The sequence below is a fragment of the Triplophysa dalaica genome, chromosome 5 (assembly GCF_015846415.1).
Source record: "Triplophysa dalaica isolate WHDGS20190420 chromosome 5, ASM1584641v1, whole genome shotgun sequence".
NCBI classification, from domain to species: Eukaryota; Metazoa; Chordata; class Actinopteri; order Cypriniformes; family Nemacheilidae; genus Triplophysa; species Triplophysa dalaica.
This window is the reverse complement of record NC_079546.1, coordinates 9986713-10013664: the sequence shown is the minus strand read 5'-3', so window position 1 is coordinate 10013664 and position 26952 is coordinate 9986713. Positions and strand designations below refer to the sequence as shown.

At 38.5% G+C, this 26952-nt stretch overlaps 1 protein-coding gene across 8 annotated transcripts in view; it reads right to left on the bottom strand.

Moving 5' to 3' along the window:
- Positions 1-26952, bottom strand: part of syt1a (synaptotagmin Ia) — a 189686-nt gene that overhangs the window by 59529 nt on the left and 103205 nt on the right. The window contains exon 1 of one of the 8 annotated variants that reach the window (XM_056748128.1): positions 14245-14380. The exons of the other annotated variants lie outside the window; for them this stretch is intronic. The gene's annotated coding sequence lies outside the window, so the exon portion shown is untranslated. Of the gene's footprint in view, positions 1-14244; positions 14381-26952 lie in introns of those variants that run through there. 8 annotated transcript variants of the gene reach the window in all.

Sequence of the window (26952 nt, the reverse complement as noted above, 5' to 3'; positions counted from 1 at the left end):
TGATCGTTTTTGTCTTTTATGACTAATACTGTCCTCACAAACCAAATTCCAGGCGTAGTGAGCCGTCATCGCTTCATCCCACCTTCCGTGCGCGATTTCTAGATATTTCTGACAGTGACAACTGGAAAATATTTGTAAAATATTTTTAAATTTGTACAGCTTTTGTTTATTTATGGATATGGCAGAAATGTAAATATCATTAATTATGTTATATCGGTGATAGCAAATAAACAAAAACTTTACAAATGTTCTATTATTTTTACAATTATTTTCCAATTGTATAAGCTAAAAAATTTCTTGAGCCAAGCATACACTAAAATATTGCTACACAAAAAAAAATTATTACCACAGAATTGTACAAGAACTATAAAAAGGTCGGGCGAAAGAAAAATTGGTTACACTGTGTTATCGGTCCTGCATTGTACAGTTGACATTGTGGAAAACCTAAAGCTGGGAACACTGGGGAAAACTGTCACATGGAGGAAATAACTGTCATCAAACGCATAAATTTAAACATAAATCTGCATTTAATCACGTTCTTACAAAGATATGGCTTGTGTCATTGTCCTACAATCTCGTCTCTAAGCCCATCCAAGCGAGAGACAAAGCTTTTCTTGATAAGAAGCTGCGTTTCAGCGTGTATGTGAATAAGTGAAAGAGAGCGATAGAAAAATAGAGAGAATTGAACGTGCGATAAGTTAAGTCCTCTGGTGTCCAGGGGCTGTGCTTAAGACCCCTGAAGTCCATCTCTAGGGTAATGAGAGTGGAAAAGTTATTAACCTTGCTTTGCTGCGAGGCCACTGCCTCTCTATTTAGCTCATGCACGAAAATCCTACATTTTCAATTACCTCTCGCCACAGCGAAGGATGACGAAAGACATCCTAAATTCCACTTTGTTGCTTATAAACTAGCCTGCAAAACGACTCGAGACAGAATTGCATAAGCTTGGGCAGAGAAGCCGACGTCTGCGAGAAACCCTCGGGGCACTACTCGCTCATCGGCTCACAGCTGCTCTCATTTAAACCCGAACAAGTGTAAATAACGGACGTTTGGCTCAGAACTGCTGTGGAAGATACTGCATCTGGGAAGCAAAATGTGTTGGAGGTAGCTCATAAATAAGAACAATTACAAATCTCTTGACTGTTATGATTTGTTTTCTCGACAGCACTGAGATCAAATGGAGAGCAAATCAAGTTTTTACTTCCCACAATAATTTTGTTACTTCACTACTGTGCGCTAACCAAAAAATCTGACAATATCTGTGAGAAAATTAAGAAATAATATGAAACCTGGTTTTAATAAAACTGAGAATTCTAGTATCTTAAGCTATAAAAGAGCAACCTCTGAGGAATAATTCTTTCCTGCGAGTCGGTTCTTGAAATACGAGTATATTTTTAAGAGTAGCCACCCAGCTGTTGACTCATCGCACACCTCGAAGTTCAGCCCGATTGTGTCTCTCTAAACGCCCCGTCTTGTTTATGACCCAAAATCACCAATCTGTTCATTCATAAACATGACACAAGTCAAACAATTTATTCAGTTCATTCATAAACATGACACTGGTCAAACTACCCGTCATAAAATGTTATTAGTCACACAGCGTGGGGAAATGGCCCCGAGCCAGGGTGTCTGTTGTTTATTTCATCATGTTTTTAACTTGTTTTTGGAGAAATTGGACTCACAGGAGCCCCGATCCTCTCATGTACACCCACACAAACACACATACAACCATTTTGTGATATAAAAGGACAAAAACAATGCCTCCTGTGGAGATCCATTGAGACTTTGGAGTCAGCTGGCGTCATGGTCGTTGGCATCAGGCCTTTTGAGACTTGTGTATGTATGGGTATGTATTTGTACACTGTGTCCACAACAGATGTGACATGACATTTCAACAAATTTGAAAAGGTATTTTTCCATATAAGTTAGGGTTAGGTTAGATGATTTACTCAAAAATCTTTCACATCGCCTTTGCGGTCTTACAAAAAAGTCTTTCCGAATGAGTCTTACAGCTCAACTTGCAGCTTTTCAAAACATTGCAGGAGAGGTGCTGTAATTGACAGGTCATCGATCACCAAAAAATAAATCCATGACTGAAAAACAAGAGAGAATTATCCCGACACTCACCGCTCTCCATTTTGTGCTATGCCTGCTGCCATTTTACAATGCTGAGGTGAATAAACATACTATGCGCTTAAAAAAAGATATTTTTGGGAAAACAGGAAGTGAGGGTGAAAGACAGAGAGGGCAGGACCCTTGGGGCTAGAAAATAAAGCTCACTCAGAGAGATCAGAAGTGACAAGGTGAAGCAGAGCGTGATGGGATACTACTGAGTCTGTGTTGTATTTGGAGATCTATCTGGATACTGAAAGATTTACAATTAAATACACAATAACCCAATTTGCAAGTAATTTTTTTCCAAAATATGATGATCTGTTAAAATAACCCGTAGTGTTATTTTGATGTGTAATGAAAAATGTTAACAATTAACAATATTAACAATTACACCTTTTGTTGCCAAATTTACTGCTTTCATACAAAAAGGTAAAGAATTTTTTTCTGGTGATCACTTAAATGTTTTTAGAGAGTGACATTAAAATTCACAAGAAGGGTGAAAATAAAAAATAGCAATATCTATCTCATATCAATCATATTTTTATTGTTTTTGCCAAAAAAGAGACGCCAACAAACAGGGTTGTCAAAAACAAGTCTTGCATTGCTGCGTGTGTTTTTCTACGACAATACAATATTAGTCAAATTCTAAGGCAACACTGATGCATCTAGTCTGCGATTAATTGGATGAAATGTGCACATACACAACAAAAAGCATAAGCTAGGCTTTACTGCCACTTACGCAGCGGTTTGACAAATACGACGTGTGTCAACGTGGATGAGTATGTGCTAGAGCAAGCTTTAAACAGCTCATAATGACATACAAGGGCAGAGGGTTGATTAAACACAAGCAACAATATGATGACATGTGCAGTCAGGATGCTGTTGTGAGTGTGTGTGGTGATGTGTGTGTGTGTTTGCGGTTGGTATAGAGGTGATATTTGCTCTATTACTTTGGGTTTCATTCTTTATAGGTTGATATCAGAAGTGTTGCATTGTGAGAGTAGATTGCGTCTATATCAAGGGCTCTCTCTCACCCTCTGCCCTTCTTGCCTGTTATTTACAGTGTCTGACAGAGTCTGTATGTGTCTTTAATTGAAAAGTGAAGAATGAGATCTGCTAAACTTTTGTTCACCTAAACTCAGGACACCTTCCCCTCTCAGACCAGACTACCGCTCCATTTATTGTACATAACGTGTCACCTGTCCATCACCTTTCCACCGATGTTGCACTCATTCTGCATTCTATAACTACTATGTTTTCAAAATCTTTCCGTCCTTTTTTAATGATAAAGCTCATTGCACATTGAGTGTCCTATTTTCACGATCTAAACGCATGGTCTAAAGCGCATGGCGCAACTGCACTCAGGGTGTGTCCAGATCCACTTTTGCTAGTTTAACGACAAAAAATATTGCGCCATTGACTTTAGACCAGGTTTGAGTTTCAGTCTATTTTTAGTTCCTCAAAATAGCTACGCACCAACAATCCGCCTGAAACACCTTTTTTTTTGTACCAACACGCCCATGGGCACACAAATGAGCTCAGTTACATTTCCTATTTAAACAACCCAGCGCAGGACGGGAAAATGATAACTGCGCTTTGCGCAGGGTATATGATAGGGCCTTGAGTCTGAAATTTGCGTCCCAATTTTTTGCACGTAAAAAAAAAATACGACTTCACGTTGTGTCAATCACATTTACAGACTGCTTCCGATAAAAAAATTGCACTGGGTTCGATCTTCTGCGTTCTTCGCATCCGTGGCAAAGCATTCTTAGAGGCGTTTGGACAATTCAGAGACACCATACAAACAAGCGAAAAATACGAAAAAACGCATTCGACATTTCGGGCTGTATGTGCAAAGACCGTACGAGGTATATTCTCCAGCTAGAACTCCACATGCATAGTATATCTCACACTGTGGTGGTCTCCAAACTTTGAATATTCCAGTTTCCATGTTGTGTAACGCTCTACATTTCCGAAGAATTTGCTTCCCTTTGCATGTGAATATGATGAATCCACCTCTGTTGGCAAAATTCGAAATGCACCGGCTTTGTGATTTAGATATTTTCATAGACCGTCTGTTTTTCTAAACTCAAAAGGCTTTGGCCTAATCCAAGCCCCCTCTGGTCCCCTTGATTAATTTTGAAGAAAAGCTAAACAATTCAACGCAGACCGCTTCCCTGCACCTTTTCATTCAGTCCTAAATTGAAAAGCCCCAAGGTGAGGGCTATGGTTCAGAACTTTGGATTTACGTTCCTCTCTAAGGCCCTTTTAAAGCAAGTCGGCCTTCTTAGCAGCCATTTTCGTTATGAAAGTTATTCTCTAGTCATGCTAGAATGTCTATTAACTCCTTAAGTTGCTTTAAGTATTAACTCCTTAAGTTGCTAACTTTCGCCTCTGTTGTCATCTCAGTTTGAAACATAAAATTGCAGATTACTTGACGTACATGTTGTGAGTTAAAGTCAAATGACAACAAAATGAGACAGCACAGCTTATAAATCATTATTATAATCTTTCTATTATGAATCAGGGGAAGCTAAGGAGAACAAAACAGATTTTTCTGTACCGAAATAAAACTTCGACAGCTTTCTATTTGGGAAAAAAGCCATTTCTGGCATGTTTCTTTACAGGCTGGCAGAAAGAGGAAGTGATAGACGAAGATAGAGATAGGTGAGGATGAAAGAAGAGGAAGGTGTGATGGGAAGGATTCTGGTGATGGTTTGATTCTGACAGGTAATCTACAGAGCAGTGGTTCTTATGTTTAGTACTATCCTCTCTGATGTGAGCTGACAGTCACAGGACCGTCTGACTGATGTTTCCACTTCTCACTCGCTGCATGTCTCAACAAGCTGTAACATCTCTCTTTCCTTCTGGCTCGCTCTCTGGATAGGACAAACTGTACTAGTGGAGAGTAAATAATGATGGATATAAATTGCACTGAAGTTGTTGAGCCATTCTTCTTGACACTTCACATAGTTCATGGTTAAATATGCAGTAAATTTGTTAATTAGGTTAAAATAAGGGGGATCATAACATTTTGTGCGACCTTCTCAAGTGTCACTGTCCTAATGAAAAAGATCTTTGGTCTCCTAGCAGAATTGCTACTTACAGTTACATAAAATATTGCAAAAAGGAAGCAACAAATGCTTTTAAGCAATTTGTGTAATTTCAACAATTACGTTGATTTGTGGAATATAAATATGCTATGCAGCATCGTAATGCTTCAAGCAAAGGTGTAATCCAGAGGACCTTCAGGTTATGAAGGTTTGGAAAGGCAAATCAACCTGTCCTGGCTATTAATATTAAGATCAAACGTACATCGGGAGAAATAGAGAGCTGTCAAGCTTGTCAACCAAAGACTGTTTTCATTGCTCAAGTCAAGAGTAATTACAATCATTTCGAACTCCAGACGAAGCCAGGATTGACACTAACAAACCCGTCAGCATGAATCTCACTATAAATGTTCTTTTTGTTATTATAGAGATTTAGGTCATTGCAAATACTTCCCTCTGGAATCGTTTGTGTGTAAGGTTTTCAAAGATTGCCAATATATGAATATTTAAATAGAAAGCATTTAAGGGACGTGAAATATACCGTGGATCTGTATGATATACTTTGCGAGCACTTTCTTGTTAGTAAACAGTTACAATTCTTAACTTTTATTCAAAGCAAAAAAGATGCTGCTTACAATAGAATTATCTTAGGGCAATATGACAAAATCATTTTGATAAACACTATACTGCCTTGAGATCCTGATTTTCTAGCATACTGGAAGCTGATTTGGCTATGCTATGACATATACAGTAGCATCTGCTCAAAGGCTGGAGACTTCATACTTGATGGGGGTTATTGATCATTTTGAAGCTTTTTTGTAAAACTAAAAACCCAGTCCTCTCTCTCTTCGAATAGATTTGTTGAGATGGTTGTGGTAACACTAGCAACTTGGTTGTCAAATCCAGAGGGGTGTCTAAAAAGCCCTGTCGATCGACTCCCCCAAAAATAAATTTGTCTGGCTCGTCTCCAATTACAACGCCAAAATTGGCAAGAGAAATGTAATTCCTATCGATCGCCATCTCATTTAACAGCTCAATGACTGGGACATCGGCACAGTGGGGAGGGGCAGAAGAAAAGGAAATGAGGAGGGGAAAGCGCCCCCCTGGAAAGAGATTTGAGATATGCTGGGGGCAGAGAACATGGGGTGAAATGAAAGGTTTTAGGAAAATCGGATTGAGAAGATATAAGTGAAAGAATGACTTTGAATGAGACAGTGAAAGGTGTGCAATGTGTGGTTTTGTTCACTTGGTTGTCCTATTCAACTTAAAGTGTCACGAAACCTCCCCTTTCTGCTACATTCAACGTCACTGTCTTTTTAAAAAATGCAGTTAAAACGTGTATGAACTGTGAGAATAATAGCCTTAAAAACCGCCAAAGGTTCCGGCATGGGAGGCGGGCGCTCCAATCACAAGGCGCTGTCATGAATAATTAGGAGAAATTTCTTCTCATTGGTTAAGAAAAGACAGTCTCATGAATAATAATGAGACACCGACGCGTCATCGATGTACTATAGAACATCCCCACATCACATCCTTTGACATTGGCCAGATGAGGATTTTAAACCCGGAAGGCAAAAATAGCACAAAAGAGCTCGAAATGAACTAGTTTTCTCTACATTGATAACTTACATTAGCTAACATTGCTTTCTATGATGTGCAACACAACCAAGCTTGTTTACATCTACATAAATGTTGTTAAGTGTTTCGTGGCTCTTTAAGTTTGGAACCTGTTTCACTTTGAAAGGCAAAATGAGATTTCAATAGCAGAATGTTCAAGCTGCTCTTTTCCATAAAATGATTTTTTTTTAACAATCTTATTTTATTATATATATTTTTTACAACCACAACCCCCTGAACAAAACGCACACTTATTCAGCACAGCCATGTTTACATTTGGATCAACTGAATTAAGGTCTGTAAGAGGATACCTCCTTCCTGTTAAAGAGTGCAAAATAGTTTTAGTCCAGCAGCATCACACTCAGGTGTGAAATCTCCAAATAGTTCCCCAAAGTACCGTCGTCATTGGGCAAAACAAGTGTTAAGTTTCACATGGCTGGTCTGTCAAATAAAGCCATCTGCTAATTCCAACAAATGAATCGTGAGAAGGCAAGCTTAGTGGCTCTGTTATAAGTATTGTCGCCGTGGTCTCTCTTCCGCACTGATTTCTCTAGATGTCTGCATGTGCGGAGGTCAGACAGTGGAAAATTTAAAGAGCCTGTTAATTAATTAAGCATGGCTGAGTGGTATTTTGGTAATGGGAGTTACTGAATCAGACAGAGAGACAGCTAAAGACCGACAGACAGACAGTCAGGAATTATCGGTTTGAGTGTACGATCTCTCAAGTGTGTGTGTTGGAAAGGATAGCTATTACATCACATTTAATCATTTAGCAGACGCTTTTAATCAAAGCGCATGAGGTAAACAATGGAAGCAATTGAAACAACATAAGGACAATGTAGGCGAAGTAAAACTGGTCTCATATAGCCCACCATAGTATCCGAAGATAAGGTTATTTTTATGGATAGAAAGAGTAGAAAAGAAATGGAAGTCACAACTAATCGGTCAGGTGGTGATGGGAGAGATGTGTTTTCAGCCGATTCTTAAAGATGGGTACAGGATCTTCTGATCTCATAGCGGCGGGCAGATCATTCCACAAATGTGGACAGATCCAGAGAAGGTACGTCAGAGTGATTTTGTCCCTTTTTGGGATGGCACTACAAGATGTCTTTGTTTGGGATCTGGCGGGTACATTAGTCTGTATTAGGGAGTGAAGATATGGGGTGCCAAGAGCAGAGCTTTGAATTTGATGCGAGCGAATATAGTGAGCCAATGTAACTTAATGAAGAGAGGAGTGACGAGTTCTCTCATCGGCTCATTGAAGACCACTCTTGCCGCTGCATTCTGGATCATCTGTAGTGGTTTGTTTGTCAACCTGGAAGTCCAGGCTGTAGCGCGTTACTGTTACTATTTCCGTTACTAAAGAGATTTTAGGCTGTAGAAAAAGAAAATATTTACTTAACAATCATGCCATTAAAAACTATTAACCATTTAATTGAACCTCTTAACATTGGCACACATCCATTTGAGTAAACACAAGTATTGTGTCTGGCATCAACCTAGCCATCAAGACGTAAATGCACTTTCAGCCATTTCCAAAAGTGGCTCTATTAGTTTATTTCCCAGAACACTGAAGCACCTCTTTCTCCCTTTCTAGTATTCTTAGTAGATTGGCCTTCTGCAACCTGACCTGGTCCCAGCAGAACAAAGCAAACTGTCATGTTTCCTGATGAAGTTTATGTTTCTGTAATTCATTGTTTGCTGGCTGCTCTCAGTTTGATGATGCATTCGAACAGGCTAAAACATGAAGGTGATATTTCAAGCTTGAACCACTCAGATAGTAGAATACTAAAATTGAATACGGGTCATTATTATTTTGTTTTCAATATAATAAATCAGATTCAATAAATATTGCTAAATTGACAGCCAAACCAAAATCATGTCATTAAGAAAGTGATCACTGGAATATATGAAACTGTATTTAGCCATCCTGAAAAAACTAAAAAGTTGGAGTATCTGTTGTCTCTTTAATGCAATTTTGTCATTATTTTGGAGCATGTTAGTTTATACATACCCTCAATGCTAACACGTTAAAGCTTCCATTTTGATTTCACAGGGACTATAAGTCAGATTCAAGTGCTGTTATTAATACAGATTTGAGAGACTCATTACAGCTACATTGCACTTACATTGTGTTTAATAAACCTTGCACTTGCTCTACTATGAATTCTTTGATGTGCAATCATTAAGATTCAACACCACCTGCATGACTCATGAGTTTTTAATAACGCTGTAACGCTAAACGCTTCATTTACTAGCATATAATTTCCATATACAGTATATGCAGGCCTATAATGTAGATCATTTACGGCAGCAGTCAACAACACGGAAGTTGTTGATGAATTCTTTTTTCCTGAATCAGCCGTTCTGAACAGGCCATAAGCATGTGTAGTACTACATCGCAGGCGCTTCCTATCAGACCACCCGGCAGTGCTCCACTGCTTCATTCTCACCAGGGATCCTCCTCCCTGCCCCATACAAGAAAAAGAGGCCAAAAGAGAGAGGGTTTGCTGGAGGCATGGCTGAAATTGCTCTATTAGGAAACTCTGAGCTGGGTGAAAGAGATATATGGGCTTCCTTTGTGCCAAGGCTATATTCTTTGTTCAGTCTCAAATGATTTCTCTTTTTGATGGCTCCGTTTTTTTTGGATTAAGGCTGCACCTGTCTTGAGACTTCATTTACTGCGAATCTCCTATAATGGGATCTGTTTCAAAGTGCAGATCGTAACAAATTAAACCTATGATCCAACTGCCAGCATGTTCAATATGAGAGTAAGTAACGTTTATGGTGACCTCATCAATGCTTTTTTACTCATATTCACAAGGACTGAATTGCAAGTCAATCCTGTATCATCAAATACATTTCAATAGCAGTCATTTTGTAGAAGGCATTTATTCAATTCTGAGATCAAAACCCAGTCACCTAATTCGTAGAAGAAAGAAGCCAATTAAAAGTCAACCGTGCACACTATCAGTGCTTGCAAAGAGGTACATTTATAACAAAAGTATAGAAAAGAGGTCAATGTAATTAGTATTGTAGAAAGATGCAAAATAGAATGTCACAATAAACCTCACATGTCGTTATTCAAATCATTTTCTTGTCATGTAACTTTCTAGAACTAGTAGCATTCCTTCAAAAGAACAGCATACAAGTATAATACCTCATACAATTTACTGTAATAATTCTTTAGAGTCCATTCATTTGCTATTTTGAAAGGTATTGCGTTTTAAATATCATGATCAAAGGGTGATGATCTAGTTGAACTTTCGTACAAGAGTGACCTAAAAATAATCAATCTTTTAAAGACCTGATCGCAACCTTTAATAGCCGATGACTGTAATTGACAGTATTTGCAGAGCTTCTCATCTGACAGAATCTATATGTTGCTCCAGCTTTTCCATCAGCTACTCTATCAGTAAGAGAACGTTGTAAAGAGTCTTTTCCAAACAGAAAAACTGGGAAATATGGCCGAAATCAGTAAAACGCCTCACAAGGCAGGAAATCAGTCTTCCTTAGGCAGGGTGAATGAGTTTTGATACTGTCTGAAAGAAATCCTTGGGGTAGGTTGAAATGAAACAAAGAGAGAAATGAAGATGGAGGGTTGGAGCGGATGTTAGGGAGTAGTGGGGGGGGTATTTGCGGGAGGGTCCAAGGCGCACGCCATGCTTTCGAAAAGGTTTTCAATTGACCTCATCAGATACGTCTCTGTTCTTGAGTGGCTTTCAATCAGAATGCATTGTGGTTGAAGTAGACCCTTGCTTCCGTAGTATCATTAGCCAAATGGGACGAAACCAGACATTTCTCTTCCCTTTCGCAAAATCTTCAACCAATGTTAAAGCATTCCGCCTCTGATTATATCTCACAAGCTATAACATGAATAAGCACGGCTGGATAATCAGAAACCAATTTCAAGACAAAATACCCAATCCGAACACTACTCACTGACTACAATAGTCAGACAATGATAGATTGGCCCCCTCTACTTTGTGGTGAGCTGACAAAGCATGTTTTTGTTCTGAATTACATGAATTCATGCATATTGAATACCACGATTAGCACTGACTAACTGGGCGATGGGTTTTTGTGCATAATCGGTAAACTCGCACATTAGAGCCAAAAGGGCTTGAACGGTTGAGGGTCCATTGAGGTTTGAAGAACCCTGGCCTTTTTGAGAGAACCATGCCAAAGTCCACCACAATTATCTGAACCAGTGTATATGCCGATAGGAAAACACAATTAATCATTGTTAACATTGACAATGGGTAAAGACTGAAGAATTAAGTGGATATCCACTCCTTAAGCTGTGCTCCCCATGCTCCATTAATGAGAAGCTGATATACTGGATGTCATTACATAATCTTAAAAGAAGTAAGAAGTATTTTCCCCCTAATGTTTCGCCAAACCTGTATGAAACTAGTATTAAATCGTTTTTCAATGGCACGCAACAGGGGAGATACAGCACAGTGGTGCTATTTTCAATACAATAAAGTGAATGAGGGCGGAGGGTGTCAAGCTTCCAAAACGACTTATTAAAATTGCAGTATCAAACAGTATATGTTAGAAATATACACACTTAAGCCACGCTTAATATTACACAAATTACATTGCATTGACTATAAAATATCAAACCATCTCCAAATACATATACATTTTGAGTCATGTTGTAAAGACATTGTGAGGACCAATGGCTTTGGGTTCATTAAAACCAAATCTCGTATTGACGTGTCTGCCTGTATTATATTTCAATATATTCATATGCAAAAAGGTTTTGGAGTAACTTACTGGCTATACTGACTATATTGTTATTTAAAGTTAGTACAGATTGTGCCATTTTCTTAATGTACTCTTATAAATGAATAAATCATCATTATAAAGAATGAATGTCCTTGCAGTTAAAATCCTTTACCACCTAATGAAAGTTTGTTTACCCTTTAGTTTAGGATAAACAATTCAACAAACAATAGTTCAGTTTATAAAAATAATATGTTTTTATCCAAGCAAGCTCTTAATGTCAGGATAAATCATATAATGACACGATTTGACCCAGAAGGACGAAAACTGTAAAGGATAATAGGTTAATATAGAATAGGGATGGAAAGGCGAAGGAATAAACCGAATGTATAGAGACCAGAGAGCGTCAGGACCGTGCTTCAGCCAGGGTGCTTCGGCAAAACCTCCCCCGTATTTGATCATGTTTATTGTCTGAAACCATCTGCAGCTGATAACCCTTGACTTAACAAGCTGTTAGTCAGCCCAAGAGAGAGCTGAGAGAAATCAGCCATGCTTTAAAATGGCTCCTTCAGTTCGTATATGCATCCTCTACAGATCACTCTAATTGCAAATGATTACTTCCAAATAACGAGAGGAAAATGCACTTCCACGTTACAATGTCAAATATGCATGCTGAAATTAATAATAAAAATGACTTGCTCTAGACGAGCTGTCTCTGGGTTTCTTGCATTTAAAGAACCATTGACTCTATGCAATAGTATGCTCACGATTGTGCCGTCGTATTCCATTGACATGATTGTGATATCTGCGACCAATCGTAGCGCTCTGGCTCGCGTGTTATAGTTTAATTGGCACTTTGAACGGAAAGGCCAAATCTAAAATTTTGTCACTCAAATCAATTGGCCATGGCTTTATAGAAAATTTTAGCTCCTCAAGCAAATTGAATTTGCTTTGCTTCTGTTGTAATTTACTTTATGACAACAGAACAACTCATAGCTGGACTGACGTCTCGCAATCAATGCTAGAAAAAGAAATGATTGCATACCTTTGTCAGAGAAAGGTAGTTATTAGCCGTGCAGCTTATTCGTGCACGCTCTCCATAATAGTCGAAATGGAAATTTCTATTATGGGAAGCGAAACAGGGGATAAGCAGCGCAAAATTGAAAAATTCGACTCGATAGCTCCAGAAGTGTTTTCAGGAAACTGTGGTCTAAATCTGCATACCAATAGGCAAGTATGTCCTGGAGGGTATAGCCTCTGGTCGCTCGCCGCGGGAGAAGGGAACACGGGACCAGAGATGATCACATCTCCCAACACACTCACCGCAGGTTTTTTTAAAGCCAAGCGCTGTCCGGGGCCCTTTGAAGACTGCTGAGCGGAAAAAGTATTGTTTCCGAGCAACAGAGATGGAAGGTTAGAACGGAGCAGCCTGCTTTGAAAGGACTTTGACTCCTGCTTGTGCGGACCAGATTATTAAACACAATGTGAAAAGCTGTGCAAGTGTGTATATGAAGAGAAAAGTTACATATGACATATTACAGATTTACATGTCCTTGTTTGGAAGCATTTTTTAGAATGTGCTTGATATAAAACAAGATGCATTAAAATGTATTAAATACCTAATTTCAATGGCTGGATTTCAGCCTTTGGATTTAAAAAGATGTTCACAATTAAATTTTCACCATTGTCTTCTTAACTACACAATGTTATCAAATACATAAAAAAAGTAGTTCTTCTTGTTCGATGCAGGACACTTGTAGCTGAAAATATTAAAAAATCAAGAGTTTCTTCGCTAAAAGGGAATATTTCCCATATTTGAAGAAGGGTTTTTTGTTTTATAGTTTTTAGTTTGATAAATTTATGAAATAGCTTTTTACTTTTATATGTTAAGCTTTCTTGTTGATTCCTTTTGAATCTTTAACTGATTTTTGTTTACACTGATTTTTGTCTGTCATTTTCTTTACTATTTTGTAATATTGCAATATCTATTCAGGTCTGAATTTGCTTTGATTTCAATACAGAAATGTTTAAATAGTTTCAGATAACGATACTAACCCTGATTTGAGCTTTTATTTTTGTATGTTTAGCTTTCTTGTTGATTTCATTTTAATCTTGAGCTGTTCTGTTACATGTGTCTGTCATTTTTTATTAATATTTTTTAATATTGCAATATATGGGACATTTATATTTTATTTGATCTATTCAGGTCTGTGTTTTATTTGACAGTGAACAATAATGATCCTGATTTGAAGAATTACCCACATGTTCTCAAGAGCTAATAAAGGAATGAGTTCAAATTCATGTTAAATTCATTGACATCTGTAAGGTGTGAATGTAGTCAGCTGCATTCGTCACCCGTGGAGTGGGTGTCTGCATAGCTCCCAAAATAGACCTTTCTCAACAAGGAGCAATCTGCCATTTCAAGTTCCCATGTGCCTGCAAGCTTGTCAGTCTTGCTTCCATCAGCGTGCATCTATGTCACGCTGTGACATGTCGCATCTTTTACTCATGCCACCAAAGTTCACCAGCCATGCTGAACTCGCAATCAGCAGCTCAAAAGCATTTGCACCCCACCCCCTCAGATGTATTCCTTGTATTCCCTACATCATGAATTTATGAATCCTGCTCTAGATGTGACCGCCACCATCTCTCTAGACATGTTCACATGGTACACCAGTCTATAAAATATCAATCCTACTTCGGAGGTCCACGATAAGAGCTCCACACTGACCTTGTCACAACGTTCTAGTCCGGCTGGCTGGTACAGACGTTAGGTTGGTGCAAGAGCCCGGAGTGGACAGCTCATCGGAGCTCAGGTGCTGACAGTCTGCATAAACACACTGTGAAAAGCTCCCTGACCTGAAGGCCATGGACAAGCTCAGCGAAAAAGGAAAACAGCGGAAATGAGCTGTATATTTCACAGCTGTTGCCAGGGCTGGACGACTCATTCGCCAGCGTATTGTGGCACCTGAGTGAAAGAAAACAATTAAGAGGTCAAGTGGAACTCCTCTTTTTCTTTATTAAAATAGCTTAAGGGCAACAAGCCTGCTAAATAACCGACTTATGTTCCAAAATGAATGAACAAATGTGACAGACTGCAATTTATGTCTTCGTTTTCTCACGTTGTAACAACAAAATCTTGTCGAGGCGTATTAAAACATGTGTTTAAAAACACATGTTAATAGATGTCACTGATAACAAACATGGTGTGACTTGTTTAAAAGCCCTAAGGTTCAGTATGCACAAATATGACAACCTTAAAGGGATAGTTCACCAAAAAATAAAATTTATTCATAATTTATTCACCCTCATGTTGCTCAAAACCTGTATATGATTCTTTCATTTTTGCAAAACAAAAGAAGATGTTTTTCCATAAATGTCTATGTAGTTTTATTTCGAAATCCAACTTGCAAAATGTTCTCCCTACAAAGATAAATAAGTAACTTTAACATAAAATGTTTAGTTGAAGGTGTTAAAGTATTGTTTTGCATATATTAAACAAAATTAGTCTAAACATGTTTCTAAAAAGATTATTTTGTTGACTCGACTTAAATTCTCAGGTTTTGGGCCAAAATGTGTCAGAAAGTTTGCCCAACTTGCAAAACGGTGTAATCTGAACAAACAATATTGCAAGAGTATGAAAGATCAATGTATGTTCAATTCAGGGTTTTTTATTTGTTTTTCTTTTAAATATTATTGTTATAGTTAATGTTTTAATAATTTATGCTTTAATATTTTCGTTGCTGTTAGTTATCTTTTGTGTTTAGAGTTTTTTAATGAATGATGATTTTCGATTGTTACCATAGTTGAGATTTATGCGTTCAATGTTGAGGTGTTTTGAGGATGATGATTTTTTTAAGTTGAGTTGACTTTAGTCTCTGTTTGTTGAGTTAACACAACACATGTGTGTGAAAGGTTGCCTTATTATTTTAAGTTGACTCAATTTTTTTTACAGTGAAAAGTCAATGGGGTCCAGTGTTGTGTGGTTACCAACGTCCTTTAAAATATATTTTTTCGTGTTCTGCAGAAAAACGTTATCCAGGTTAGCATTAAAATGAGTTTTTAATGAACATGAGGGCAAGTAAATGAAGACAAAATGATCTTTTACGGCCTCTTTAAACATTTTTCTTGAATCTATTCCAATAGCTCAAACAGAATGCATATTGATAACTACGCTTGCTTCCCCCCGGGTCATCCCGAGGTGTAACCTGTGTAAATTCCACTCTGCAACATCCTCTATTTGCTCTTTGGGCACAGACCAGTGTTTACTGGTGTAATCGAAGTTTGAAATGGAAGCTATTTGCGGACGGTCAATGCAGAGATTTTGTAGGATATGGTGTGTGCTAACGCACACAATGCTGTTTGGCTCTCATACACAAAACAGAAAGTAATCACTCCTCATCTAGTAAATCCCATAATTATGCACACGGACACTAATTTCCCAGCAGGGAGAACACAGTGTGCCTGGCCTCATCCCTCTCTCTCTTTTCCTGTTGTCTGAATGTTTATTTACTACACTTGACCGATCACAGGACATCTGCAAACAAACTTTATAATACAGGCCTAGCTTGTTTAACAAGTATGCTAGTTGTAAAGATCTAGGGAATGTATGAGGTTGTATTATGGGATTTCTAATAATTCTATAGTACGAATAGCTGCAAAATGTTATGATGCCTCTGTATGGAATATTTTAATATTTCTGCTTCAAAATAATATTTATACACAAACTCTAAGAAAAGCTCACTATAAGTTATTTTTCATGTAATAAGATGTATTGCTTTAAACAAGTCCCACAAAATTCTAAATTAACCCAATAGATTGACCTAATATTACATTAACCTAACAATACATTCAACCTTTAAAACCTTTCTCTCTAATAAATAACTAACTGTTGAGCAGATTTTTACTACTTTTTATGCCTTTCTTGTAAAGCAGTAAATTCAAAAATGTATTTAATAAATGTAACAAAAATAAATAATAAGTGTAACATTAACTACATTTTAGCATTAGAAATACTACTGTGACTAAAGAGCTTACACATACTGGTAGATAAATCATCACAGAAACATTCACAAAATATTTTGAAGAAATATAAAGCCTATATTATTTTGCTTATTTATTTATACTCAAATATCAAATCTCAAATATAAATCTTAGTCAACATAACTTTTTATCATTTCTACTGTGTTAAATGGATACTTCACCCAAAAATGAAAATTCTGTCATCATTTATTCCCCTTCGAGTTGTTCCAAATCTGTCTACATTTCTTTGTTCTGATGAACAAAAAGGAAGATATTTTGAAGAATGCTTATAATCAAAAAGCTATTGCCCCCCATTGACTCCCATAGTAGGAAAAATTACTTCATCATATTTTTTTGTTCTGTTGAACACAGAAGAAATCATTTTGAAGAATGAATAATAGTAAACCGTTCGGGGGCACTTTTGACAACCATTGCATTTATTCCTACTATGGTAGTCAATGGAGGAAAATCTGTCTGGTTATAAGCATTCTTCCAAATATCTTTCTCTGTGTTCATCAGAACAAATAAATTTATATAGATTTGTAACAACTCGAAGGCGAGTCAATGATGACAGAATTTTCATTTTTGGGTGAAGTATCCCTTTAACATAGTATAAATAAACATGATTGTTATTGGTTTAAAGAATAAACCCAAAGTATTTCAGTGCACCCGGAAGCTTGTGGTTGGTGATACAGTGACCTCTCCACACTTCAAGTCACAGGTCCTCAGCTATGCTCCGCCTGATCCTATTCTGAATGGCTCTTTCCAATAATAAGATCATTTGTCTTGTGCCGGAGGTAGCGGCCGTTAGGTGTCATATAGCCCTGAAGATGAATGTGACAGATACAAGCTACACTTTGCTGAAAATGTCCTGCTGGGCTCCAAGAGCTTTCTCTCTTCTCGCCACCAAATCAGCATGTATTTGCGGCTAAAAGAGCTTCTAAAAAGCAATAACGTCAATATTTCACATAGAGGGGATGGAATGAAACAGCAGAAATGCTATGAAAATAGCCAGAAGGCTGCAGCTCCACCCTGGCTGGCTCATTTCTATGGAGAAAAGACAGGATCATACTGAATAAATGATTGCTTCAGCGCTCATGATGCTGCTAGGATGCTGCCCTCCTGTCGTGTAATGACACATGGCAAGCCAAATGTTTCAGATGGAGTTGTATTTTGGAGGGCATGTTCGCTGCAATCAAATCGTTCTGTTGAGGAAACTGTAGCAACATTAGATTCGATTAGGTAGCTTGTGGGCTTCCTCAAACAAAACATGATCTAATTCGTTTTGAAAGCACGTCCTCCTTCCATTAAGGCATGGATGTTCTCCTCTCGAAATTGAGCTTGTCTGCTCAGGATCAGGGTGGAGAATTGCAAGAATGAGTGTGTATTTATAGATTTTCTACATCAGTGCTACATCAATGACATTTTCCTCCTCCCATCGTAGACCTATAAATAAACCGAGGCTGCACTGCCTTTATAGGTCAGCACAACTACAAAGTGCATCTTTTCTCCCCGCGTGTGCGTGTTTGTCTGTAGTCTACAAGCGAAATTCCTTGGGGTGAATCAATATGCAATGCCAAGCATCAACTAGTAACCGGTTACCACAATCTTGTGCAGATATTGTTGTTGCCATGGAAACAAAAGATCTTCATTGTAAAGACCACAAATATAGGAAAACGCATGCACATTCATAATTCTCGTTGTGATGAGTTTAATAAATAAGTTTGCTATGCGCGACTCCCCAGGCACGATAAAGGCAGATAAAGTGACATGTTGTTAAAAAGAAGCGAAAAGTGGTGATTCGGAAGTGTCAAATTATTCACACAGAAAAACAAGATCTGTAAACAACAAAATGAGATAAGCCAGTAGCGGCGCTGGCAGCAGGATGCCCACCCCAAAACGAGAGGAGGAGCTCTAACGGAGAAGGGATTTAGACTTCAGACAGCAAGAGAGAGACAGGAATTGAAAAGTCCATGAAAGAGATAAACGAAGCACGAGTTTCAGTCATGGGGGGGAAGTACATGACCATCTGTGTACTGACATTAAAAACTTATATTTCCTTTTCTCTTCTTCTTCGTTTCTACCCTCCTTACTTCCCTCTTTGTGTCCTACTTCCCTTCCTATGATTTATGACGATAACAGAGCACTTGAGGAGAGGAATTTTGAATGAGTTTTTTTCAAAGACTGACTTATTTTGACATTAGTATTGCCAATAGTATTAGCATTTAAAGTCGCGATATATTCAAAATAAATAATCTGACATTTTAAAATCAAAAATCAATGTTGCTTAAATATTCATATGCAGTATATCACACATTATAACTCCAGGTTTGACTTGTCTGGACGGCTGAAGAGCGTGCAAGCTCAAGCGGTGACTCATGTTTATTAGTTCTCTTTCCTGATTGGGCGCTCCGATACTCCCGGTCCGCCCTGTGTCGTGTGCAGTGAAACGTGACGCGAGGTCACTTCCCCCTTCCATCCGCCTGCCTGCTCAACTGTGCAGCCTGCAGCCTCATGTCTCCCAGCATGCATCAGTGACCATAAACACACACATGTGGCTAAACAAATCTCAATGGGCCAAAGAGGTATAAACATGATTGTTTATTTACTAGTTTCACAATACTGATATGCCAAATGAATTCTATATTACACTGCAATGTAAAACATTTCTTGGAAATTTTTTATTAAAAAAACTTTTTTCTTATTCTCTCACTCTATATATCTCTATATAATGTCTATAGATTTTAAGTACATCATTGACTTGATTGTTATCGCAAGATATCGCTAATCTTTATCGCATAATAAAATCGCACATTTACAATGATAAAATTACCATAATACAGCCTTGCATTGGTTTTTCATTTGCTAGTTTAGAATAAACGAGAATCATTTCAAACGCTATGCTCAATGCCTTTGAAACGTTTAAATCAATGCTGACTGATTCTTTCAATGAATAACACAAATCAATGTAAGTGTTTCATACGTGTGGTGTATGAAACACTTTTCTAGAAGCGATCCAATATAATTTAAGCCATTGTCCTCAACCTCCAGATCACCTCAGATTCGCAGCTGCGTGCTTAGCCTTGGGCAACCGGGGATGTGGGAGGTGGCTCAGAGTTGCATGATGCCATGGAATTAATTTGGGATCCATGATTGGGCCCCGTGACAAAAAAGTGTCACATTTACTGGCAAGGTGAAATGGTAAACCACAATATGTAAAATAATAAGGCACATGAACACAAAGTAGCGCTGCACTTCTATAATGGACATGCATATATATAAACAGTATTTTCTTTCAATATTCAGTGCTTTTTACTATTTCTTAGATGAAATGCCTAGACGGACCCTATTAATAATGCATCTGCAGTGTGCTTATCTAAATGGCAGATTTCTGTGACTGTTATGAGCGCAACCATGCGTGCGTATGAGTGAGCGTCCCAAATAGGCTCCATTATGCATAGTACACAGAACGGGATGCCTGCAGCACTAATGCAAATTTCTGTCAAGGGCTCCGTTAAAAGGTAAGGCTGGGCACTCATCTGTGCCAGTTCAGCCCAAGGTTTTTCATAGCATATACTGTATTATTGTGCTGCTATACACGCCCCTCATATTTTCATTATCATTGACCGCGCTGCTGCCTCTTTTCACGCTGGGCAAAACCAGAGATTGCAGAATGGGTAGGTGGGTAACATTAGCCACTATCTCATCCTGTCTGTGCCTGGCACTCCCAGTGCATTCTGGGTAATTCATTTCTCCCAGGGCTTTATCCTCTCAGTGGACTAGTGAATGATTTACACCGACACTCACTCCAAACAAAGATTCAACATTATGAGTGGTGATAACAAAGGCCGTGTTAAAAAAAACCTGTTACATTCAAAAGTACTGAGCAAATAACCAGAATAACAGATTTCAGAAAATATGTATACTAAAGTGTACAATAAATAGAGCTGGCATTTATATACAGTACAATGTGGGACCAGAAATGAATCTTAATAATAAAAGCCCATGACCGATCCATTTGATGCTGCAGTTTCTTTTTTGTTATCTTTTCAGATTCAAAAGGGCTCCGGGGGAGATTCAGAGCTTCAGGAGCGACTCACCCTGCTGGTAAGAGCTAAATGAGTGAGAACACTGGCTCTGAGCGATCTGATTTTATCAAACTGACGTTGTGGCTGAAGTTTTTCAGGAACAAAGTGGCACCTGAAAATCAGCCCCCTCTCTGCAGGTGAAGGTGGCAGAGTGTATGAATAATGTATGAAATGTATCAACAGCCGTTAATTATGGTGCGATGAGAGAAAAAGATAGGAGAGAGAGAGGTGTAGGGTTGTGTTTTTTTCCTCATTTACTGAACTCTTTTTACTCATATTTTAGAGATGGCGGATGCCGAGGTCTTTAGAGAGGTGAAAAGGATCTGATTGCTTTTGAATTTAACATTGACACCTGCCAAGCGACTTCATAACCAATTCATAAACGTCAAGCGTAAAACTTTCTTAAATGCTTTAGGGTCATTATGCATGCGTTCTTGCATTAAAATAGCTAGATGGATAAAACAAGCAAAACTGGACATAAAACAGGTTTATAAGCTACTTACTCCGATTAACATTTATTTATTGTTAGTTTTACGGTAAAAAAACGACAAATATTATCAAGATATTAGGTTAGCTATACTGTATATGAAGGGGTATATGAATGTACATGACATTTTTAGGGGTGTATTTTTAGCTGCTTATTCCTAATCCCCATTTACATATTTCTATGAGATCACACAGGAACCACTTTTAATGGGTATTAAATTAGCTTTCCTGTGGATCAGTGGTTAGGGCATGGCACTAGCAATGCCAAGGTCATGCTTTCGATCCCAGGGGATTGCATATAGTCAGAAACAAATGTATAGTACAATGCAATGTAAGTCGCTTTGGATAAAAGCGTCTGCCAAATGCATAAATGTTAATGTCTCCTAGGTTTTGTGTTTCGTCGTGTCTAGTTCGGACAAAGCAGTGTGAAAAAGTGCATTACGGCATCAAGGTGTGGGATGCAGAAAAAAGGCACATTAAAATGGCCAACAGCGAAAAAAGGAAATGCAAGAATAAATCCTCTGTGAACATCCAGTGATCAAACTCTTTCTTTTCCTCCAACCCGTAATTTGCACTCAATGTTTTATTTCAATTGTTAAGATCCGTCCATCAATGCAAAAGCAAACCTAAAAGCTCTTGTCTTTTTGAATGATACATCTAATGTCTTCTTTTTGAAAATTGGTCAGACGGTACAACAAACAGAAGATAAGACGGAAAATGGGTTACGCAGCAAACATATATTCAGGAAATGCCTTTTAATGTGATCCACACCAGACCCCGGCGATCATTTGACTGATAAGGCCACGCAAATGGCTGGCTTACAGCCGTAATTACTCTCCACTCTCGCATAATCTTTCTCCCCAGCGAACATGTCAATGTCGGCAAGCAGAAGCATGCTTGTGAGCAGAGGAAGGAAAAGGAGAACATTTTGAGATAAGAAGGGCTCCTTTCCCAACATCGATACAGTCATGACTCTTAAGATTTCAATCCATCACGGCCTCTTAAGAAAGCACTCCCTTGCCTTTAATTAAGGCACATAGGCTGGAAGATCTTTACTTATTTGACATGCGACAACGGAACCATTGTAAATGCAGAAGCTATAAAAGCTATCGGACACCGAAGGATGTCAGAGATTAGAGGTCTTACGACTGGAAGGTCATTAATGTTATTTAAAGGCTGGGAGGTACTTATTTGAAGGACTCGTCTACAGCGTAGAACAGAGAGAGAGACTCACCTCAGTGTCATACATGATCAATCATTTATTTAGGTGAGAGTTTGATAAAATAACCGAGTCTATACTAAATAATTAACCTTTGCCACATGTGATGTAAATGCATAACTTACGGCATTCAAAATGTGGAAAAACAACGCATTACATTTCGAACAATGCATAAATTAATCTGCCGACATAGGATGAGATGTCTTGTATACTTTAGGCATTATTTTTTAAATCCAATTAACGGATGCAGATGGTAACGTAGTATAGTACCAAAGAGCATGTCCTGCATATAGCAATGTCACACATATGTTTTTTGGACAATTAACAATGTGCAACATTGCAACAGTGCACGAACATACTAATACTGTATGTAAACTGTGCAAAGTATGCATTCTTTGAATTGATAATAAAAAAACAGCAACATCCACCTCAGCCAACAACGCAGCAGACTACTGTACGCAACTTCAATGTAGAATAATGCCATTTATTTCACTCACTTCAAAAAGTGAATAATATACTACACTAGTAGTTTAGTATAATATATACTAATTGAATAGTTTTTACCTAAAAAAAATCCAAAAATGTACAGACGACAATAAATATTATTAGCTGTTTAAAGCTTTTATGAACAGAACTTGGTACATTTGCAGAGAACAAAAAGTCTCCATGTGCTTACAGTCAGTGCCCTGTTTGCATGCTCCATTGCAAAAAAACAACAGCTGGAACAAAAGACAAATAAATAATTAATTTCCATCCAACATTTCTCCCTTTTTCTCTGTTCTTTACTCCTGCTTTTCGGTCTCATCTGTTCGAAGCATCGACTACTCCACCTGTGCACCTCTGCAGAGCTCCCCCAGTAAGTGAGGTCAAAATAGACGGATTGTGGATAACACATAAAGAATTAGACTCCCTCAGGGGAGAGAAAACTGACCTCAGTATAATCCAGCTTGCAAACAGTGGATGCAAATGACTTGTCGAACAAGCGGATGGTTGCGTTTTCTTCGTGGTAGTACGGGTGAGAGCAAACGTATCTGATGGCGTGGGGGCCATGTTATTAACAGCCTGCTGCAACGCACTTAACTCATGCCCATTTAATTATGCTAATGTACACAAGCAAATGACCGTGGTCCCTAACACTATGCTGTCTCAATTAGGTGACAGGTTAGTTTTAGAGACGGGGCCAGATTACAACACCACAACCGAACGGAATTTGACCTGTGATTATCGTCACTAGACATCAGCGGGGGCGGGTTGACATGCAGACAGAGCAGAAGAGATTGCGTGCATAGCATGCGTTGGTCCCACGTGTGGGAGACTGCGGACGTGCCTCTTCACATGTTATGTTTACTGTTTTAAAGCAGTGGCTGAAATCAGTCCAGCATTTCTGCTTTTTGCAGCTATTCCCACAATAATACACCGCCTACTGCAAGTGCAGCTTTTGAGGGGTTCAAGGTATTTAATTGTGAAAGGTCAGATACTGTATGAATCAGCCATTGTCATGTGCCAATTCCTCAATTTTTCATTTCAAAGCTTTTTATGAGCAGTGTTTGGCTCAAGTAAAGCAGTTCTGGCCAATGTAAATCAAACCCCATCAAATAATTGGAACTCAACATGCAATAAAATATTGTTGCCGTCATTTGCGCATTCGTTGTAACTTTAAACTGTGTGATGAATCTGAATCACCGCTCTAGATTATTGCTTGGCTTTCATGTCTAACACGTATTTGGTAATGTAAAAAATGAGATATTAAAATCAATAGGGTGAATTGACAGAGGCTCTGTGAGTAATATATCATATTCAGTACAACCCAGGCCGGATTAATTCCATCGATTCTGCAAGTGATATACACCATGCTGGCTTAAAAGACACAGAAAGCGGTTTATCTCCATTTGCACAGCAAACTTAACATACACGTGAGCATTTCATTATTTAGCATGTCCCACACATATGCATGACTAACACGATTTAGCTAACATGCTAAATATATGCACTACATGGACGCCATGGAGATTTTAATCCTGCTCTGGCACGACACAGGAAAATGTAGAATGGTGCACAAAAATAAATGAGGTAATAGCGGAAGTGTATATACAGAGAATAAGTTCGTTGACACTGTGCTGAAAGCAGCCGGCTTATTCCAAGCGCTGAAGCACGTCGCTGTCCGGTGCTGAAAGTCAAAGCCTCTCATAACAACCGAGGCAGGTGACGCTGTCCAAATGCAAGAGGTGCTGAAAGCTTGCATGTTGTGTTGAAGAGTGTGGACTCTCCGTGGGCGGCTGCAAGGCTCGCTTGTTGAGAGCTGTCAACGGTCTCCTCGGCACCTGATGGGCCGTTCACACATGAAGTGTTCCTGCGTTTCATCTGCTCCAATTTTAAATTGACTGAATCTATGTGCACGCGGTCAGATGGACCTCTTTGGCAGCTGGACCGTGTCTCGCTGTTTATCTTGCGCTATTACCACTGTACTTGTAAAATGACATGTCAAGGAAAAAAGAAACTTAAGATATGCTTGTAATATTGGTAAGACTCCAAAAGTGGTTCTGGTTTGAATATTGACCATAATTAACACAGAATTTTCTCAGAAGCTTAAAGCATTTTTAGTTTTCTTATGATTTATTAATCCGTGCTATTCCAAGCTATATCAAATATTTCAGTATGAATTCTGTCCACATTTTTGACTAGAGTGTAATTCCGTTGTGCTCCGTCTTGCTCTTTTTCGCCATAACAATATCCTTCATGAGTCCTTTAAATGTCCAACTAGTCCATAGAGCTTTTAGGCTGTAAATAAATAATATTTATTTTTCATTTTCAGCGCTGTACAACATATCCTTAAACTGAACAAACAGTCTTGTGCTCCAATATGGCCATCTGCAAAGCAGATCGTTTTTTTCAGTATTAGGATTTATGGCACGAAACAGCTGCTCGGTAAGCATATATACACTAAAGCAGACAATCATACAGCTAATTTTTGACAGCAGGATAAACCTGTTAGACAATCCAAATCCACAACAGCGAGAGATAGATAGAGAGACAGTCAGTCTAAGGGAGATTAAAGAGAGGAGATTGCGAGTGCAGAATCCCACATCGATGATCATGTGACCTTAATTCCTCTCTGTCATTTCCTTCTGTGGAGTGTAAGAGAGAAGACCAATCTCAAAGCTCAGCTCGCGAGGACTAGGAGAAACGGCAATACGGGAAGAAATGGGTAAAACACTCCTAAACACGTGCATCCATCATTATTAAGTGTATGTGCATTTGAAAGCAATATTTTACACCAGATTAACCATATTTATTTTCAGGACGGTGCTTTTTAAGTGTGCAAAAAATCTTTTGTCCTTGCCAAATGTCACAGCTCAATGTCATTGATTTGTTCAGACAAGGATGTAACCACACATGTCAAACAGGGGGTGGACCAAATAAAATAATAAACCATTAAACAATACACTGGTTGACAATCTAAATATTGTCTATTGTCGCATTACATGGGTGTTTGAATTTATTCAACGATCCCATATTAACCTAATTTGAAAATGGACGCTTTTCTTGTCGTTTTTGAATTCTGTTTGAATGTTTATAAATTACGTGACCATTAGGAAAACAAAAACAGATGTATCAATCCAACCTTTGCCAGCTTCACTCATTAGTTATTGATGTTGTGTGAGATCTGGCGCCACAGCTGGATACACACACACACACATGCACGCAGATTGTTTATTTCTGCGTTCATTGACAATGGACTCGATTCAAAACAGTCTCCATGGTACTGGACCGCACGAGAGGTTGAGCAGTTTAAACTCCTACGGCGCTATTAACAGCCAATAGCCATACAGAAATGAGCGTCTCTGAAATAAGCTTAATGGTAAAATTCGAACAAACAACATCTCATTGTTCATTCTGTACCACTCTGACCTCCCGCGAAAGTACAAATTAATATTTAAAAGCAGGGAATGTGACAGCCGTCTGGGGAAATAGAAAAGGAATTGAATTCGCATTGAAGTTTGCTTTGATAAGACAAATCTATTCTTAAAGAGGATGAGAGGTGGATGGCCAGCATTGGCTTTCTGAGAATTATTGCAGACAGGACAATGGAATAAAATGGAGCGAAGTTGTTTGAACCTCCACAATAAGCCATTCTTCCCCTCTTTCTTGTTTCGAAATGATGGAACAACTCTGCATGTTAACCACAATCCAGCAGCCCCTTTGTTCCCTTTATAAATCACTGGCTAATGGAACAGAGGGTTTTTGCGTGAACAGGGGTGCTGAAGAAAGTGAAATTGGAAGAGAGGCATACATTTGGTGCGAGTATAAATTACGGAAACAAAAGATATAGGGAGTAAATATAATTGTGCAAAGAAATATATCATGTGACAACATGCAGAGAGACTAAAAATAAAACACCTGACTACTCATAGTGCCATTAACTACAGTAGCAAGGATGCTACCCACTTCCTCCACTGGTAAGATAATCAGTAGGAATGAGGTATGAAAGCTGTGAGTGTGGGGTGGGTGGCATGTGGGGGAGGGGGTGTAGGTTCTCATCACAAAGCCCATAACACACTCCACATTTCTGTGAGTGTACAGCATCCAGTCTAAATTTTGAGACAGATGATACTCTGTCCTCTCA